Here is an 18,290-nt window from a genome sequence, read left to right on the forward strand (position 1 = left end):
CACTGTGGCTTCAGTTAGGGGGGCAGGATAACAAGCAGGACAAGCAGTGAGACACTTAAAAAAACCTCAAACAGTATTTGCTAAAAATGGGGCATTTGAACTAAATAAAAAGTACACTGGTCATTAAAGAAGCCATGTGTTAACTAGCCCAAAGCATTTCCAATCTGCAAGATTGTCTTAGAATGAGTTTCTAAGATAGTCTAGAGAGCAGGTAACCCCTTTCAGAAACCTAATCTTAAAACTTCACAGTGAAGCTTCAGCTTTGCTAAACATCCAAAATGTCAAAGACTCCCACATCCAATCACAACTTGAAACTCTGATGTATACCTCAAATCCTTGGACACATTCCTTCTGCTTTCCTAAAAGCACAGAAATTCTGACACTACAATTCTCCCTCATTCTCATTACAAAGTAGAGATTGTAGTGATACACAACCTTCCAAACATGTAAACTGTCCACGGCAAAGTCTACATTTCTAACACCATGCAGGAATTCCACATTTCTGTGCATAAAAAAGGTGTGACAGTAATAGAGCCTTATCCAGAGAAACGTTAAAACATCTTTGCTACTGTTCTCTCTTTTGACAGAGCTCAGCACCTGACAAACTGTCTCTGAAAGGAGATGAGGTTGGTGTTTCTAATTGTTGCAATTACTCCAAAACAAAACCTGGGTATTTCAGACATTCCAAAGCCAGGCATGGAAAAACCTCTATCACTAATGAGTCATAAAACACTCTGAGATCAACAGCCAAGAAGGCAACAACACAAATACTACACCAGCAATGTTATCTCATCAGACATTTACATTTTCTTATACAAACATTCACTGGATACCCATGCTTATAAATCTTCTTGGACCTCCAGAAGTAGTCCACAGCCATTTTCCAAGGAAATAAGGAAACGGGTTTTTTTCACATCTCGCACAAAAGCAATAACAAACCAACATCTCACTTGATTTCAAAAGATTGTAAAAGACTGTTTCTTTATAAAATGCATTACATTTTTAAAAAGTGACTAATTAAAAACAAAATGCTCCAGAAAAATATTTAACTGATGCTTTTGCTAATGACTTTGCATTTTCATAATGTGAAAGTATCACTCAGAAGAAGCAGCACTATTTTCCCCTGACCAACTGTGACCCTTAAAAAGAAATTGTAAATTCATTTTGCTTTAAAAGTAACTCTTACCCTTTTTCCAAGACTTCATAGAAAATATAAACTAGCATTAGTGTTGCAAAATACGTTGAGGCAAACTCATCATTGCTGAGTGCATATCATCACTCAAATAGTGAAACTTAAATCACAAAAATATTTTAAAGCAATCCTAAACTGAACAATCTCACAGATAAAAGAGCAGTCATATCATAAAAATTAAAAAAAAAAATTAAAAATCAGTATCACAGTAATATTCCTAGGTGCATCTGACTAACAATCTATCTCCTAGACATTACAAACTAAATTAAACAGAGAGGATAACAAATGCATCATAGCAGATAAAAATATAATAAGCACCATAAGAGATACAGGTGGGAGAGCATATGTTGCCTTTGGAAGTGATACACAGGCTGATTGCCTCACTCTCTTTGAGGGGTGAAAAGCCCACTCTTTTTTGTTAGTCATCCTTCAAAGGTCTGCAGGAATCATCTTTCCAAGGCAAAAAAAAAAAAAAATCACCTTGAGCATTCTTTCACAAAAACACGCATGCTGAATAGCTAACTCTCTAAATATCACACATATTTGACATTTTAAGATGGTTGAATGTGTTCACTTCATATTTGGCTGCTAAGAATATGGCCCACACCTTGCTACAGCCTTCTGAGCAGTCAAAGAACAGGAGGGGGGACTGGCAAAGGCAATTCTATCTTCCACTACCATCCATCAGACTTTGACTACCAGTGGGTCGGGGGAGTGAAGAAACACCCGAGGAATAAGAGAGGTGACAAGATGGGTCTCTTCCAAATGTAGCCAAACCACAAGAAAAAGGATAATGAGTACAGTAAGTCACTCAAACACTAAATAAGGTATTTCTCAGTTCTTAACTGCAAGATCTACCCCGCCCTAGGTGTGCTTGTAAGACGTACGGCACAGGGTTCCTCCATAGTTTAAACATCTCGTTTCAACCTGAGCTGGGCAGCCATAAATCTCAGGGATCGAGATTTATTTGGAGGGACCAAAATTCTTTGGAGGAAGAAATTGTGTTCCCTTCCCTTCACTCACAGGACAGAAAGCCTCTCCTTCCCCCAGATTTCTGTAGGAAAAGTGAAAATGCTAACTCACCTTGATGCCTTTGAAAGCTGTATTTATACAGAACTTTCAAACAAAAGTAACAGTAACGGAAATGTTTTCATTTAAACCACTGAAATCTGGAGTTCCTTTCACACACGGCCCTTTACACAGTCACTCACAAAGCCAAGTTTCTCTAAGTTTCTTTCATCAAGAAACTGTAACAGAGCTTTTCCCTCAGAAACATATTCCTTAAGGGAACTGGAGTAATTTACCATTACACACTCCGTGTGTAAAGACAGATCCTAAAAACGGACCTTTTCCTCCTCGTATTCAGGGAAAGGAAGAAACGGGGAAACGCTCTGCTCAAGCAGATGAGCCCGTGGTAGGACTGGGGCTGCGAGAGCCCTGGCTTGCTTTGCCGGCAGTGTTTTTGTCGCTGGTGTTTTCCTCACCTGCGCTGCAGGAGCGCTCGCCATCCCCGCCCGCCCGTGGCCAAGGGAGCGGGGCCGGGCAGGGCAGGGCGGGGCGGGGCCGCCAGGGTCGGCACCGGCGGAGCTGGAGACAGCAGTGGGGAGGATCCAAGGAAATCCCCCTGGCAGAGGGATTGCTTTAGAGCTCCCTGGACGGACGCGCTGCGGTGACACAGCCGCCTGTGGGGGAGCTGGGCCGGGAAGCTGGTCGGGCTTCCTCCCCTCTCGCTGGCGAGCAGCGAGGATGGGAGGAGGGTCCCAGGTCCCCAGTGCCCCCGCGGCTGGAAAAGGGCCCTGAATCCACGCCGTGGAGCTCCGCGATTCCCTGAGGCAGGAGGAGGGCGGTAGCGCATCTCCTCAGCATCTCCCCTCAGGGCAGGGCGAGACGGGGGATCTGCTCCGTCCTCGACTTGGCCACAGGGAAAGGGAGTGCCAGGGGAGAAGCGACTGGATGGAGGGGGGACCTGCCTCCCTTCCCCGCCCTCCGAAGGAGGGGGAGCCGAGCAGGGCCTGCACCCGGTGCGGCTCCGGGAAGGGGCCGCGTACGGAGAGGCCGCCCTGGACACGCACCCGGGGGATGCGGGCACGGGAATCGGACATAAAAACAAATCCCAAACAAACAAATAGTCAAGCGAAACCGCTGGTTTAAAAACCCAACCAGAAAACTAACCCTGACAAGTAGGATTTGCCCTCCTCTTGGCTGCACTTATTGGCCGTGCTTATGTGCAACGAGCACATATCTGCCAATGCAAGTGGTCGGCTGGCGTGTCCATCAACAGGGAAACAGCAATTCGCCGCTAAGGGAGTACATTCCCATCCATCCATCACAAGGCTTAGCAGGTAGCCGCCTAGAAATCAATCATACACTAATAAAAAAAAAAAATCCTTCTCCATCACGTTACTACTCTAGTGCTCCCAGAAAAAATATGTATGTATCCTTGATGAATATATGCGTGGATTTTAGCATATGCACCATATCCATCACTCTTGTCCAGCCTAAAATGATCTTTTTTAAAAAAAATTAAACCTCACAGCACCATAAATGAGGGACCTTGGTAAGTATTCATTAATTATATAACTGAAAAATAATATTTTGTTAGTTTCTCTTTCCATTTGCCAGCCACTAGAAGGGAACAGAAATCTCTCACCTTTTTCCTGACACGGTTTTTAAAACACCAAACATTATCCAGTATTTAGGTATAAAGCTAAAAATTTACAAAGCTCATCGGTTCTATTCTAGAAAACTTTAACAACAACAATAATATTTTTAAACACTGGGCACCAAAAAAAAAAAAAAGAGACTCCTATGGCTGCTTTTAATAGAAATTGCAAGAGAGATTTCTGGTTGACGATTCTGTAGGGAGAGGCACTCTGTTACTAGAATAAGATGTGCACTTGGTCCCATTTATTACAATGTATTTCTAAAGCAATATAAAAAAGCCTTTTCTGCAAATTCATTTCCAGATTCAGCTACCAGGTAGTTGTAAAAAGCAATATACAGCAATTTCCTTAATCACAAATAATTTACAGTCATGTATTACAGCCATATTCTTGCTTAAGCTTCTCACCTTTCAAATCATTGCATCTGTCTTTCGTCCTCACATGGATTTTACAACATCACGTTTAGCTGACATCCCATTGCGCGGAGGAAGGAGGCAGCAGGGAGAGCCGGAGCCACCGAGCACCTCCGAGGGGAGGAAAAGGGGGAACCTGCTGCAGTCGGGGGAGGCTTGTGTGCTCCTGTCCCTCGTCTTTCTGTCCCTCAGCGAGTCTCCCTCAGTCAGCTGCGATCCTGGCTGTCTGGGTTGCCAGTCCCTGACTCAACATTCCCAGCATTCCCGAGGAGCTGGGGCTCCACCGGCTCGTCCTGCCGCCGGGGGCAGCAGCAGCAGCAGCACACGCACTGCCAGCCCGTGATTTCTCAGAGCATTTGTCTCTGTCCATTCATTGCGAACCCGTGGGTTCCAGTCCCCACCCAGCAAACGTCTGGAAGTGTGTTACTCATTGTGAAATAGCCTAAAAATACACCTATGTCTGCGCAAAACTGCAGAGGCAAATTTGCTTTCTTGTCCCTGCTCCCTGAAGGCCAGAAATGTTCGAAGTCAGGTGCTTAAGAACATGATGCCTAAAAATCCATTACCATATGTACATGAATACACAGAAAAAAAGAAAGCTAAATCTCTGTTTTGACTTAAGTGTAAAAGAAATGAAAATGACATCCATATTTATTTGTATTTTTTAAAAAACAGTATGCAGGGGGGGGAAATAAAAAGCCATGCAAAGCTGGAGAGCCTTTTCCATCAGAAAACTGCATTAAAAATTATTTTTTTTCTTTTGTATTAAGGGGAGAGAGAGAAGATCCTATAAACATCACAGGCTTCTCATCCTAAGAACTGAGGTTTTGTTCCTCTTCTATTTTTCCCCCCTTCATTTTTTAAATTTAATTTCTCTGTATACAATTATAAGTGATCACAGTCCTTAGCTTCAATGCACCTTCACATCTTCCCCTACACAGAATTTCAAAAATCTATTTTATCTACCTCTTCTTACTCTCATTGCCATAATAATGATTTTAGGAAGCACTTGAAATCTGTAGTTGTTTTGCTGTAATCTGTATTTTATTTCTGTCTTGCCCACATATGCACCTATAAATGCCACTATTAAATATTATTTCACAGAATTACTACTAAAAACTATGTCAAATCAAATAGATTTCAACCAATCATGATTAAAATTAACATAATCCCTTCAATTGCTGTATTTGAATTATCCAAAGCCAGTTGAAATAGTTGGCTGTCATATTCAGAGATGCTAGAATGCCAGTCAAAGCAGAAGTATAGCAAGTTTGTATTTCCCCAAGAAAGGGACACACTCTTACAGTATCTACCTCAGCTATAACTGCAATAGAGGGCAAACACTTATTTTCCAAGTCCAAAGTAATGGGATAAACCATGATTAAAATGCAAACTTCAGTTGCTTTTAAATCTGCATATTTACTTGAAGACATTTCTGTTAAAATAGTTGCAAAGCCATGAAAAATACGGACAGAGAAAATCTGTTCCTGGAGAAATTGACAAGAAGGGAATGGTTTTGTGTACAAATAATTTCACTTGATCTGAAAAGCAAATACAAGAGTATTCTTGAAGAGCTAGCAAGTCTGCATCTTAAAGAAAAGGATAAACACTATAAAATGTGGGTCACTACACTGAATGCTTCAAAACACAAGAAGTGTCCATTTTCAGAAGTTTGGTGCTTAATTTGGATTCAGTGTGCAATGAGAATATCTTACAGACCTGTCTCAATATTGCTACACCCAATTCTATCTCAGTACTGTTAATGATGACAGGACTTTTGTTCTAAGTGGTGTCAGTTGCTGACAGTTTTTTAAAAAACATGTCACACCATCCCTGTCTATGTGAAAACACAAGGAACATCAGGTTCTGCTTTTTCTGTTTTGTGACTCATTTACTGGCAAAGATTAAGGGCCTTGTGAGAGCTGGCAAAAGCCAGGAGCACTCTGACAGAAGACCAGTAGCCTAAGAATCCTCTTTCCAAGAAATAATCACCACGGCAAGACAGCAGAGAGTTACCATAAGGCTGCGATAATATTGCAATGAATTAAGCTTGCTATCATTCAATAAACTTTACAGCAGAATTAATCATGGACCATCTTGGAGCAGTAGACCATCTGCAGAGGGACTGTCAGTGTTACTAGTGCCAAAGAACAGAATATATCCACTATGGACAAGACCATTTGGTGCAGAGCTTTGTGGGGAAAAAATATTTTGCTGAATTGTACTCAAAAAGACTTGTTAGGAAAATGTGCAGTTCAAGTGAAGAGGAAAAAAGTGATCAGAATTTTACAGCTAACCCACTTATTGTATTAGAAGAAACAACACCCATGCAAAGAACCTCAGGGTCACATAATCCAAACCCTTCAAAAATATTCATTCCTTACATTCAAGAGAATGCTGGAATCCAAAGGGTAGGATATTAACAACAGTAGGTACTTAAGGCTGACTTCTCTGTAGCTGATGAAAGTTCTCATTTCAGTCTAATCACAGGACCATCTGTGTTGTCCTTGGTGCCATGATACAGGTGGGAGCCATTAAGCATAAAGAGTCAGATCACATGAGCAAACTACCACTTTGTTCCTGTTTTGTTTTTTTTGGTAAGAGGTTCCTATTAACTACTAAACATATCTTTCAGCCAACTGTTAGAGGAAAGCAGGCTGTTGTAAAACTTAAACCAGTATTTATATTATAAAGTGCCACTTGATGCTATAGCTAAGATTTACACTTTTCAACAGTTTTTATCTTCAAATAGGTTTTTGGCTAGCATACTTTGGTTTATTTGTTTTCTGAAAAGCTTTCTTGTATGTTTTCCACTTTAAAAATGCAGTATATTCATACTTCTTTCTGCTTTCACATCAGGAGCTGTGAAAACCCCACTGGAATTAATGACAAAATTCTTTTTTATTTCAATGAGCCTAAATTAGGCCCTAAACAAGTAAAATATATATGAAATATATATTTTCAAGTCTGTTATTTTCCTTGGTTTATACTATAGTGATTTTGGAAACAGAAAAGTATAAAACATACTTATAATAACTTCTCTGTTTAGTTACTCTAAGTATAAATAATTGAAAATGGCATATAATGTTACTTGTTGTCTTCAGCCCCTGTGCCTCCCTTTATCCTTCCCAACTCTTTCTTCTCTTCTTACCTTTGGTAATAACACTTAAGCAGCAGCAGCAGAGAAGATGTGTGCTGTTTAGTGCTTAACTTTTTTAAAAAACATGACTACAAATAGAAATGGAGCTCAGTCACTGCTGCATAATTGCTAGCAAGCAACTGCAGGTGTGTGTTTAAAAACCCAGGAAAATGCATTTTATCTTTATTCATTGAACCTGTTCTTATGTATTCCTCTGTGCTTCCCTAGTGGCAGAGTTGCCTTCAGCCTTCATTTTCTATCACAAAAGCCAAGTCAAGAACACAATGTAACAGTCTACTTTCTACCTAAAACTGAATGTTAAAAATTGTGAAAATTCTGGTATTATACTACTGTATGAAAACCTGAATTACTCCCTCACAAATATACAGCAAGAATAGAAACAACACAAAGACATGAATATTACTAGAAATATGGGAGCTTCTGAAACAGAAATAAGACATGATCATGCAGGTCACTCCCTCTGTTTTGATGGTTAAACCCAGAAATATGTAAGATAATATTAGATTAGATTATTATCAAGAAACAGAATTAGTAATTCCATTTACACTATGTTGCAGCACAAAGCAAATAGATGCAACAGTAATGCCCTTGATAAAATTTAGCTGTTCATTGCATTCACAAGCACTTTTGAAGTTCATTATAATTGTCCAGTAGAACTTACTATTACAAGCTATTACCCAGAGAGAATTCTATAAATAATCATCAAATAAATGGTTTAGTGAATGTGTTTATTCTATGGAAAAGAAAGTCATGATAGATGTTGGTGCTCTTTATTAATATTTATACTTGATTGTCATAAAGGATCAAACCAGAAAGTTACTTTCATAGTGCAAGTTCTTCCCAACTGAAAACGTTTGGAAAGAAAAAAAACTAAAGCTTAGGCATCTTGAATTAGGTTTAATATTTTAAGACCTAAAATTTTATTAGCAGTCCTTTATTTTCCTGGTTGGATCTGTTTTCTGGAAACATAGCATTATTGCTACCACTATTGTACATGTGAATATACTCACTGACTGATAAATGACTGGAGCTGCTGATAAATGAGCACTGACTAGTAAACCCTTAAAGAAAAATTAACCAGCATCTAAATGAGTTTAGACATGTCAGAGCTAAAGTTCAACTGACTTTTCAGTAAGGATTAAGCTTTCCAATGCCTACCTTATTCCTGAAAATTAAATCTAGGTACTAAAACTTTTACTTACAAGTGTCAACATGAGGCACTTCATCTGAAGGCAACTCAGGTTCTCCTCTCAATTCTGCAGTTGCGGGAAACTGGGACCCCCTTCCCTACTCACAATCTCAACCTCTACAGTGAAGTTGGCAGCTACAAACAAAATTAGGATTGTAGGACTATTCACCCCCACTGCATTACCTTTTCTCAGCAGAGCTAAAGAGCAGTTGTTTAGTAAGGGAGCCTTTTATTGGCCACATAGTCTCCTCCAATTTTAAACAGCTGAGTACTGAAGCCTGAGTTCCTGCCTTAATCACATTCACACCTGAAAGGACTTGGGCAGGAACTAAAGTACCCAAGATTGGTGGAGCTAGAAACTGGATCCACTGGAATAGTGCCAAAATGGAATCAAATTTCTACAATGAATAGCTCCACACTAGATCAAATAAATTAAGGAACAGTGTGAAAATAATTAAAACCAGTTACCCTGTATGACTGCTTCAAAACTGGCAATGAACCTGCAGATGCTTCCCTGCTTTTGTGCTCGTGGATTCTGTTGAGGAACTGAGTGTCCAATAGAATAGCAAGAAGTAAAATACATCTGACCATGGATGGCCAATCCAGCTCACAATACTGTTAATTAGCTAACAACTGACATTACATGGAAGGTGTGAGGTTCCTACAACTGTTATGCTTATAATAAAAAGACTTGATAGTCTTCCATCTGTTACTCTACATAGACGCACTGAAGATAATTTATAGAACTACTGTTTTGAGAATGTAACACTTTATATGCACTTCATAGGATTACACAAAGTATGCATTTCTGGGGAATTAAATTGGATTTATTTTATAACTTGCTTTAGATAATTTACCTGGTGGGTTTATAGGTATTTTTACACATACACTTGTACTCCTCCTCGGTATTTTTGCATGGAAACAAGAAAAAAACTCCACAAGCTCCCCAGTAAAAAAATCTATGATACAAAGGCTCAGGTTATCACAATCTTGAAACATTCTTCACTACAAAGTCCCAGAAAAAAAAGAAAAAAGAACATTCCCTTTAAGAAAAAAAACACTTTTCCTGCTTTTGTGGTTCATGTTTGTAATTATACTATGTAAAATAAACCATCTAGAGAACACAAGAAGGTTAGATTTCTATCTTTACCAATGTAGTTTTTGCTTGATATACAACCTAAGGCTAAATATTAAGGAATCCTACATTTCAGTAACCAGATAGTTGTAATATACTCTAGAATCTTCACTCAAGTAGACTTTTGTTGACCCATTTTGTAGGGATTACTTACAAAAAGTTCTCATAACCACTGGATTTCCATTTTGTAATAGAGATTCTTGCCAGTGCTGACACAGAATAACTAATGGCACAACCCATTCTGAATATTTCATTTATGTGCTGGTCTTTAAAATTGAAGAAAGGTTAAATATAGGTTTGAAAATATCCCTTTATCAGTATTTCTGTGACAATTATCTACTACCCTGACTTCACCAAATATCAGGACTTCTCCCACATTTGAGCAAAACTTGGTAGCCATTTGAGGATCTGACTTCAGAAGGTTATGTCCCCTTATCTTGCCAACTTTAGAACTAAAAAGAGGTAATGGTCTTTTTCACATTTATTTTTATCCTTTAGAACCAGCCCTGTAAACTACATGAATGTTAGCAGGTCATTAAATTTTTAAAGAACAACTCTCTCCTACAAAGGAGAAGTGGCTTAGCATTATCTGGGTTCATGCCTCTGGGCTCTCTCAGCTGCCAAATTAGGCTAATCCCATGTAGGTTTCCTATTGGGAACATGAGCAAACTTATGCCAGCTTCTAAAACACGCCTGAGAACCAGGAGAGAGGGAGTCATCTATTCCAAAACATGGTAGGTGCTGTTTTAACAATTGAACAGTTAAATTCCCGTGCCAAGAAGTGCTTCCTGAACCTGTTTAACTCACTGGCATAAACATAACTGTAGGTGAAATTCTCTCTATCTGGTTGATTCTCTGACTACAGAAGCATCTAATGAATAAGTTCCCCTCAGAACCTGAAATGTGCCTTAAATAAAAGCCTCCTTTAGCATTGATGATTGCAGAAGTGGGCATTTAGGGGCCTTTAGATCCAGGAGTCAACTTGGTAATGCCTTTCTTGCATTCTTCCCCCAAGAGTTTCTACTTCCTTCATTGTTCCAATCCCACTTTTCCATCCTATTCCACTCATATAGTTTGTTGATTATCTTTCTGACTAAGATCAATCTTTGACTTCAGTGAGAGAAACACAACCCCATATTGTAACAGAAGAATTTATGTATATACCAATAATGGAAGTCTAAATTAAATTCAGCTGATTACTTTGAATTTATTCATTATCTAGAAAAAAATTAAAAGTGAGAAGGCTCAAAATTTAAAACAGAGAGAGAAAAATATTTTTAATTGTTGGCTGGACATTATGTAACATTTTCCTGCAAAGAGGTACAAAATGGCTGGAAATGTACAGGAATTCCTCCTTGCCAGTCTGGCACTTCTATTTCTAGTGGACTGCAAAACTCAGCAGATGCAGTTTGGGAGCATGACTATGCCTGAGGTGTGACTGTGCAATGAGGGAGAAGGTGGCTCTCATAATATAGGCCTTGAAAATTCAAGGATTTTTTTCTTGTTATCATTTGTAAATACTTGATAAAGGATTGTCTAGAGTGAAAAAAATCCATATGTGTGACTATTACTAATTTCCTTTGTCCATTTTTGTGAACTTTCTCATTGTTTAATTGACTTTATTGGAAGAGTCAAATTAAAAAAAAAAAAGTACTTTCAGCCTGGTAGAAATAAATAATAATTTTGTTTCCAATGAGTTGTGATTATGGATTAAATATACTGTAGTAACTTTATTTTCCACATGCTTTTTCTTCTTTATTATTTAGACATAATCTTGGGAAGAAAACTTATTTGAAGCAGCTGAAAAATTAGGAAAAAAAAACAGAAAACACAGGAAAAAAAATGAAGCCTATAAACAGTTGTTGCTTTACTCTTCACTCACCTTTAAGGATGAAGAAACATGTATGTTCCTGTCAATCCATTAGTAATGAGTATTCTTTTGGCAGATGTGAAAAAAGCAGAAGAAAACCATCATGTATTCTGAAGTCATATAGAAATGTCGAGAAGCAGATTCAGAACTCCCAGAAAAAATCAGGCAATAGAAAGAAATAGAAGTATTGATAAAATTCTTAAGTCAAATTACTAGCTGGGGGAAGAAATAGCAATGCAAAATTTCTATAAATTTATCAGCCCCAGAGAAGGTAAGAGAAAAAAAAATGGAAAACCTAACTTCCATTTTTTGCTTGTTCAGGATATAAAACACCTATAAACAAGTGAACTACAGACTCTAAGCCACAAGATCTTTCATGTTGAGTAAAGGAGTATTTTGCCATGCAGTACTGAATTTATTCTGAAATCTTCAGGGCAGTTGGAAAGCAAATATGTACAGCACAAGGCAGACACCAAACCATATGTTACAGCAGCAGCAGCCACTGTGAAGGGGAGGATAAGTGCATTAATCACTTGAGTATAGCTCAATTAAAAAGATTTTTATAAACCATGAAACATCAGAGTACAATACAGTGCATGATTTCTTGATCCCTGAGTAGACTCTGCTACTACTGTTGTATGAGAGCTGTATATGACCATCTTTAATATGAATGAGGAACCACAGAGACATTGGGATAAAACAGGAGGCAGCAGTATTTTAAATAACATTTCTCTGTATCTTATTTGTACTTACTTACATTTCTCTGCTCCTTATTTAGACATACTTTGGATTTTCAAAAATATATTTTTATTTCCTGCATTAATTTTTTTTTAATGCCTTGACCAGGCAGCCGTGGAGGACATTTGAAAATTAGTAGAAATATTTTGCAGCTACAGCAATTGGTCTAAGAAAACATATTGCCTCCCTGCAAGAGCCTTATCTCTCTGGAAATATTTTGCCTGCTTCTTTCATGCAGCTAATTGGATTCATGGGTTTGGTGTTAAGGTACAGTTGCAATTTTAGGATCCTAAAATGCCGTATGGCCTGTGCTTGACAGATAGAAGGGTTAATTTAGAAATAAAAGGTAATCTGAGCAAAACTACTTTGTAGTATTTAATGAGAAAAAAAGATGGGAACATGGGAGCATAACTAGGGAAAATGAAGTATTTTGGAAGTTGACAGTTATTTGATTTAGAGTAGTTTACAATTATATTAGCTGAGGGAAATAGCACTTTACTTCTGTGGTATCGTTGCAGAGCAGAGATTATGGTGATTCACAATGTATTATAAGGAACAGAAGTGAAGAAAGAAGATCAGGCTTAAAAAGGATTTAGTTTGGTACAGCAGCAGGTACTCAGGAGTGTAAGGTGAGCTCAGGTTGTGTGCGCACAAACCCACTGGATCTTCCAGACCTCTAATGCTGGCTCTTGCACACGCTCATTGAACTTCTGTGTCATACCTACTGACACAAAAGGTGAGTAGGGAAGGGAGAATACCTGACAGCAAATATTCTGGTTACACTCTTTCTTGCAGGGCTCCTACTTGCATTTGATTTTCATGAGCTCTCTGTAAAGCAGATCAGGTGCCCAAAGGCTCTGAACCTTTGAATCTCTGTTTCAGGCCCTTCTCAGACACTGCTCCTGTCTTGTTACACGGGCAAACCACTCTGGTTGCACTATAGCACAGGTTTTCTTTTTGTTGCCAAGCTACTTCCTTTGCTTCTTGAGAAGCTGCAGGTTGTTGATTATTTGTAGTCCTCTTTTTCCTCCCAGTTTGTTTGCTAAACACAAAGCAGCAGCAAAGACAGCCATGGAACTGAATGAGAGTATTTTTCAGTTCCCTCCTGGTGAGATGAGCCAGCAGGAGTATAAAAGCACAAAAGCATGCCTTTAAGAGTAATTTTCTTAAATATTGAGAAGTGATTCTCTTAAGATAATACTTGTAATCAGCACCCAGCATGTGCAGCAGCCACGTTCTGAAAGACAAAATTGGCTGCTTCAGAGAGTTCAGCATAAAGCAGACGGTTGGGGTACTGCAGTTCTCCTACACTAAGTTATTAAAAGACAAATCCTGCATGCTACTGAAACTCAAATTGAGAGGTTCCAAAATCATGTAGTTCTTATATAGAACAGAAATATTCAAGAGCTGCATACTGCTATTTGAAATTTAAGCTCTGGTCACCAAACCCATCCACATAATTAGTGTGCTTCTTAGAGATGGTTTTTGCACATCAGCTTGGAAAGTAGAACACTTTCAGAGGCGTGGAAATGACTAAGACTCAAGCAAGTAGAACAAAACTAAGGGAGAAATGAATGAGAGAAGTGAGGGAAAGATCAGAATAAAGTACTGCAATAATAAGAATTTTTATTTGTAGAATAAAAGAACTCCATATTGCAATCGAATTATGGTTGTGGTTACGGACTAGATACTGGATGAACAAGTGAAAGCTACTGAGTTGCTGATAAAGTACTTTTTATTAGTCCAGTTCTGGCAATGGTCAGCACTTTAAGTACAGGGATGATCCCTATACCAATCACCTCTGGCAGTCAGTTTTTATGGAATAGGGTAAGTATTATCCCTGAGACTGCTCTTTTCTTCTTATAGTAGAACTCAAGGTGGATCAGTATCCCCAAGGTTGCACAGTTCCTGTGCTCCAAAACTAGATTAACTGTTTCCTAGCTATTCTAGCACTATCAGTGCTATTTTAGATTACAGAAACATAAACTGAGGCTTCATTCATTTAAAATACTCAACCTCTCAACATTTTGTCCTCCCTTTTCATAAGACACATTCTTCTCATGCTCTGATTTTGAATGGAAGCTATCCAAAAATTTTAAATTTTCTGAAACATAATTTCCATTTTTATATGCTGTGGTACATTTTCTCTTATAAAAAAATAAACTAAGCGAATCTCAAACATTCATTTATCATAAGATGGTACTTTTGGTGGAAGTGATGGCAGTGGAAGTTCTGTGCTAAATGCAGGGCATTAGGGGGGAATAAATGTGCTTCACATAGAGCCCACTGGAAATTAACTTCACATGCTATTCTGATTAGATGAATAGCATGGCTGGAGATTGCTTATTTTGTCATGATAAAAGTAATACAAATTTTAAAATAAGTAAATAAATATTATGCTCTGGAATTAACATGACAGTTTATGATGGCTCAAATGAAGTGCGAAACACACTGAGACTTCATTTACTACACAAAAAAATTGCATGTTATTTTATAAGGGGAACTCTTCTAAGAAAATAATAAGTTTCATCATGCCAGTGAGCAGGAGCAATTTAATTTATTCCTAAATAAATAGATTATAAGTATGTAGCTTTTTCCTGAAGTCAAAGTATCTTTTCCAGTTGAATTTCTTTTTTTTTTTTTTAAACATCCATACCATAGCCTTTTGTCATCTGACAACAGAATCAGCATGGAAGTTGCTACTTCTTTTAAGGAACTGCTTCTTCATATAAGGTGCAGTGATGCTGCAGATCAAGCTTTGGTGCAGGCTCTAATCTGCTCTTTGCTCTGCCTGCTTTATGGGACATTTCCAGAGTTCATCTTATCACTGTTACCAGGAAAAAAATCTCTACCACAAAGATAGAAATGAGGACATAATCTGATATTTCTGATATTTATTATGACTTTAGGAGCAATGACAGTTTAGCATTCTTTGCTATCCATCTACTCAGTGACCTACCAATTCATGTATGGTGCTGCACCATGATGACAACACAGCTATTTGCCTGGTTACACAGTGAAAAATTAAGAAGGTGATCCACTGAAAATTACACACACACACCCCCTCCCATTTCTCCTCCCTGTTTTTTCCACTAGACAAAATTTTAATTCAGATCAGTTCTTAGTCCAGCTCCACATGTCACAGCATAAATCATTTGTACTGGCACACAGAAAAGAATAGCAGTGAATGAAGGGGAAAAGTCTCCACTGAATCCTTTAACACAGCCAAAGAGCCTCTTCATTTTACCATGGTGAAAAAAGAAAAGCTGGCTTAGTTGTGTGAGAGAGCCACCCTCACACCCCTGAGCCACCCATGGATGGTTGGGGTCGGTCTCTTCTCCCAGGTAACAAGTGACAGGATAAGAGGAAACAGCCACAAGTTGCACCAGGGGAGGTTTAGATTGGCTATCAGGGAAAATTTTCTCCACTGAAAGAGCTGTCAAGCCCTGCTGCACAAGGAAAGGGTGGAGTTGCCACCCCTGGAGGGATTTAAAAGCCATGTGGATGTGGCACTGAGGGACCTGGGTTAGTGGTGGCCTTGGCAGTGACGGGTTAATGGTCAGACTCGATTTAAAAGGTCTTTTCTAACCTAAATGATTCTATGTTTCAATGTCTAATAATATCAGGCTACAGTATTTCTGGTTGAAAAGTTCAGATACTAAAAACCAAAACTCAAAAAAATCAAAACCAAGAAAAGTGCCATTTCAGAGTGCAGATTCATGTCATGGCCATGTTGCCCTCTGCTGCTCTACTGATTCAATCATACTCTATAGGAATACAGGAAGGATACTTCTGAGCTATTTTTAATTTTCCCAATTTATTTATTTGCAGTTTCAACCTGTTAGTCATAATTTGAGTAAGTATATATGTAAATTACTGTTTATATGAAATACATATCTCTCGAGGAAAAAGGAACAGTTCTTATCTCTAAGGTGCTGTCATACAGTTAACTGGATAAATTTACAGCAGATTGGAATAGCGCTTTTAAATCTAAAATAAATGCTCGTGTAATTTTAGTAAAAAATCCAGTTTGTATCAAATGAAAGATTCAGCAAAGACTACAGAACATGTATATACAGTAGCAGATATTTGGCTTTGTTATCTGAGAAAAAAAAAATCTATTTATTGATGAGCCTGAGTGTTGTATTTAAGGAAGTATTATCATTCTGGGTACTCAGATGCCAGTTGTTTCCAGCCGTCCTTTGGATGATTTGTTATTATTCAGGAGTGGTGTGTCCTTAGGACAGTAGAGTGCAACTGTGCTTTGTTTCCTTAGTTATTTCGTGATAAGCACTGGATGCCAGGATTTAGCAACTCCAGTAACAAAAATGGCCTCTTTCTTGTCACAGGGGTCCTACTGCCAAGTGGTGACACCAGCAGATCTCACAGCTTCTGTCCCATGGGTTGTTTAGTTTGTAAATACAAACACTGCACAAATCCAGAACATTTTCAATCTAAACAGGGATAAAGTATGACAGATGGATGTAGAACACAGATGGAAGGAGGGAATAGAAACTCTTCATTGCCACAATCCATATCATACTTATTACTAAGAAAAAAATAGCTCTGTTTCTGAAACACCCATGAAATGGATTTTAAGCTTGGAACTCTCATAAATCAGTTGTTAAGTAATTACTCAGCAACTTTTGCCCTTTAGGGAGTCAACAGTCCCACTGCCCCTATTTTTCTCCCTTTTTTTTAATTTTGCATCCATGAGAAATAGTTCTGAGTGTCACAGACATCATCTTCTTTTCATTCACCAAACCAAGAATCAAATGTGTAAGCATCTTATGATCTCCATAGCATTTCGAGTGGCCTTAGAAGTTTAGTTCAATTCCATGGTGCTGTTATTTGGCTTATTCAAACTTCACAAGTATAAAAAGGTCATTCAGGAAGATCTTAAGTGTTCGATGTTGTTGTTCATTTCCTTACCATGAAAGAAGAAAACACAGTAACTCCTTTTTTAGGAAAGAAATGGAAGGGAAAAAAGACATACAGACAACAGGTCCCTTCCATATATTTTCTCTATATATATTTCTATGTATATATAGAGATCATACAGACAACAACCCCTTCTATACTGTAAGGGTGAAGTGTATACAACAAGGCCTCAGTAAGGAATCCCTTTCAAAGTAGCTTTTGTGCAAAGCCTCAGTCCTTCAATTTGCCAGTTAGTTAAATCATTTCTGAAATATTATATATCATACATATAAAGATCCATTTAGCCTTTCTAATACTGTTATTTTCAGTATTTTGCTTCTCCCTGAGACTGAACGAATTTATTTACCTTGAAAAAAAATTAAAAGAAAAAAGAAGCCCACCTCTTACAATTTTTTAAAAGTCATGTTGCTTAACGCCACGTAGCCATAGAGATGAGATGAAACTGCATTTTTCTGTGTTACTGGAAGCAGGAGCAGTGTACAGGCTATGCAAGGGAGATGCCACTTAGAGTATAATCTAACATATTTGAAGAAAAACCCAATCAAATAGTTTATTAATACTGTTCAATTTTGCAAATGAAAAAGTGAAGTAGGGAGGGGAAAGGTTACACCCTGATTATTCAGGAGTAGAAATCAATGTGTTTCAGCTCCTGGCCACGGGGCTGCTTCACAGGCTATCTTTGGAAATTCCATTTGGGCATTTCTGACAGGATAGTGGTAGCATACCATATAGCTCTGCTAGACATAGTATCTAGCTCTGTATTTTAACTCCCAAAATATAAATCAAAAAGCACTCACAAACATACAATTGGCTAAGAATAATTATACAGAATTTCAGGGGAAATATTTTTAATCACTGTTAGAAACATAAACAGTCATCACTGTCGGTGTTGCAGCCTCTTCAGTTGCAGCTTTCCTGATACACGTTCCTTTCTGGAAACTTTCATTAGTGTGGCAATAATCCCTTTACACCCAAGTTATTTTCTATTT

The 18,290-nt window shown here is 38.3% G+C and overlaps 1 protein-coding gene across 9 annotated transcripts in view; it reads right to left on the bottom strand.

Annotated features, from left to right (window-relative positions):
- ERC2 (ELKS/RAB6-interacting/CAST family member 2) overlaps nt 1–4,549 on the bottom strand; it is a 443,741-nt gene extending 439,192 nt beyond the window's left edge. For all 9 annotated transcript variants that reach the window (XR_003536997.1, XR_003536996.1, XR_003536995.1 and 6 more), the window contains exon 1: nt 4,263–4,549. The gene's annotated coding sequence lies outside the window, so the exon portion shown is untranslated. The remainder of the gene's footprint in view (nt 1–4,262) is intronic.
- Nucleotides 4,550–18,290: the final 13,741 nt, after the last annotated feature.

Source organism: Neopelma chrysocephalum, unplaced genomic scaffold (genome assembly GCF_003984885.1).
Source record: "Neopelma chrysocephalum unplaced genomic scaffold, ASM398488v2 Primary Assembly neopelma1_147, whole genome shotgun sequence".
Taxonomy (NCBI): domain Eukaryota; kingdom Metazoa; phylum Chordata; class Aves; order Passeriformes; family Pipridae; genus Neopelma; species Neopelma chrysocephalum.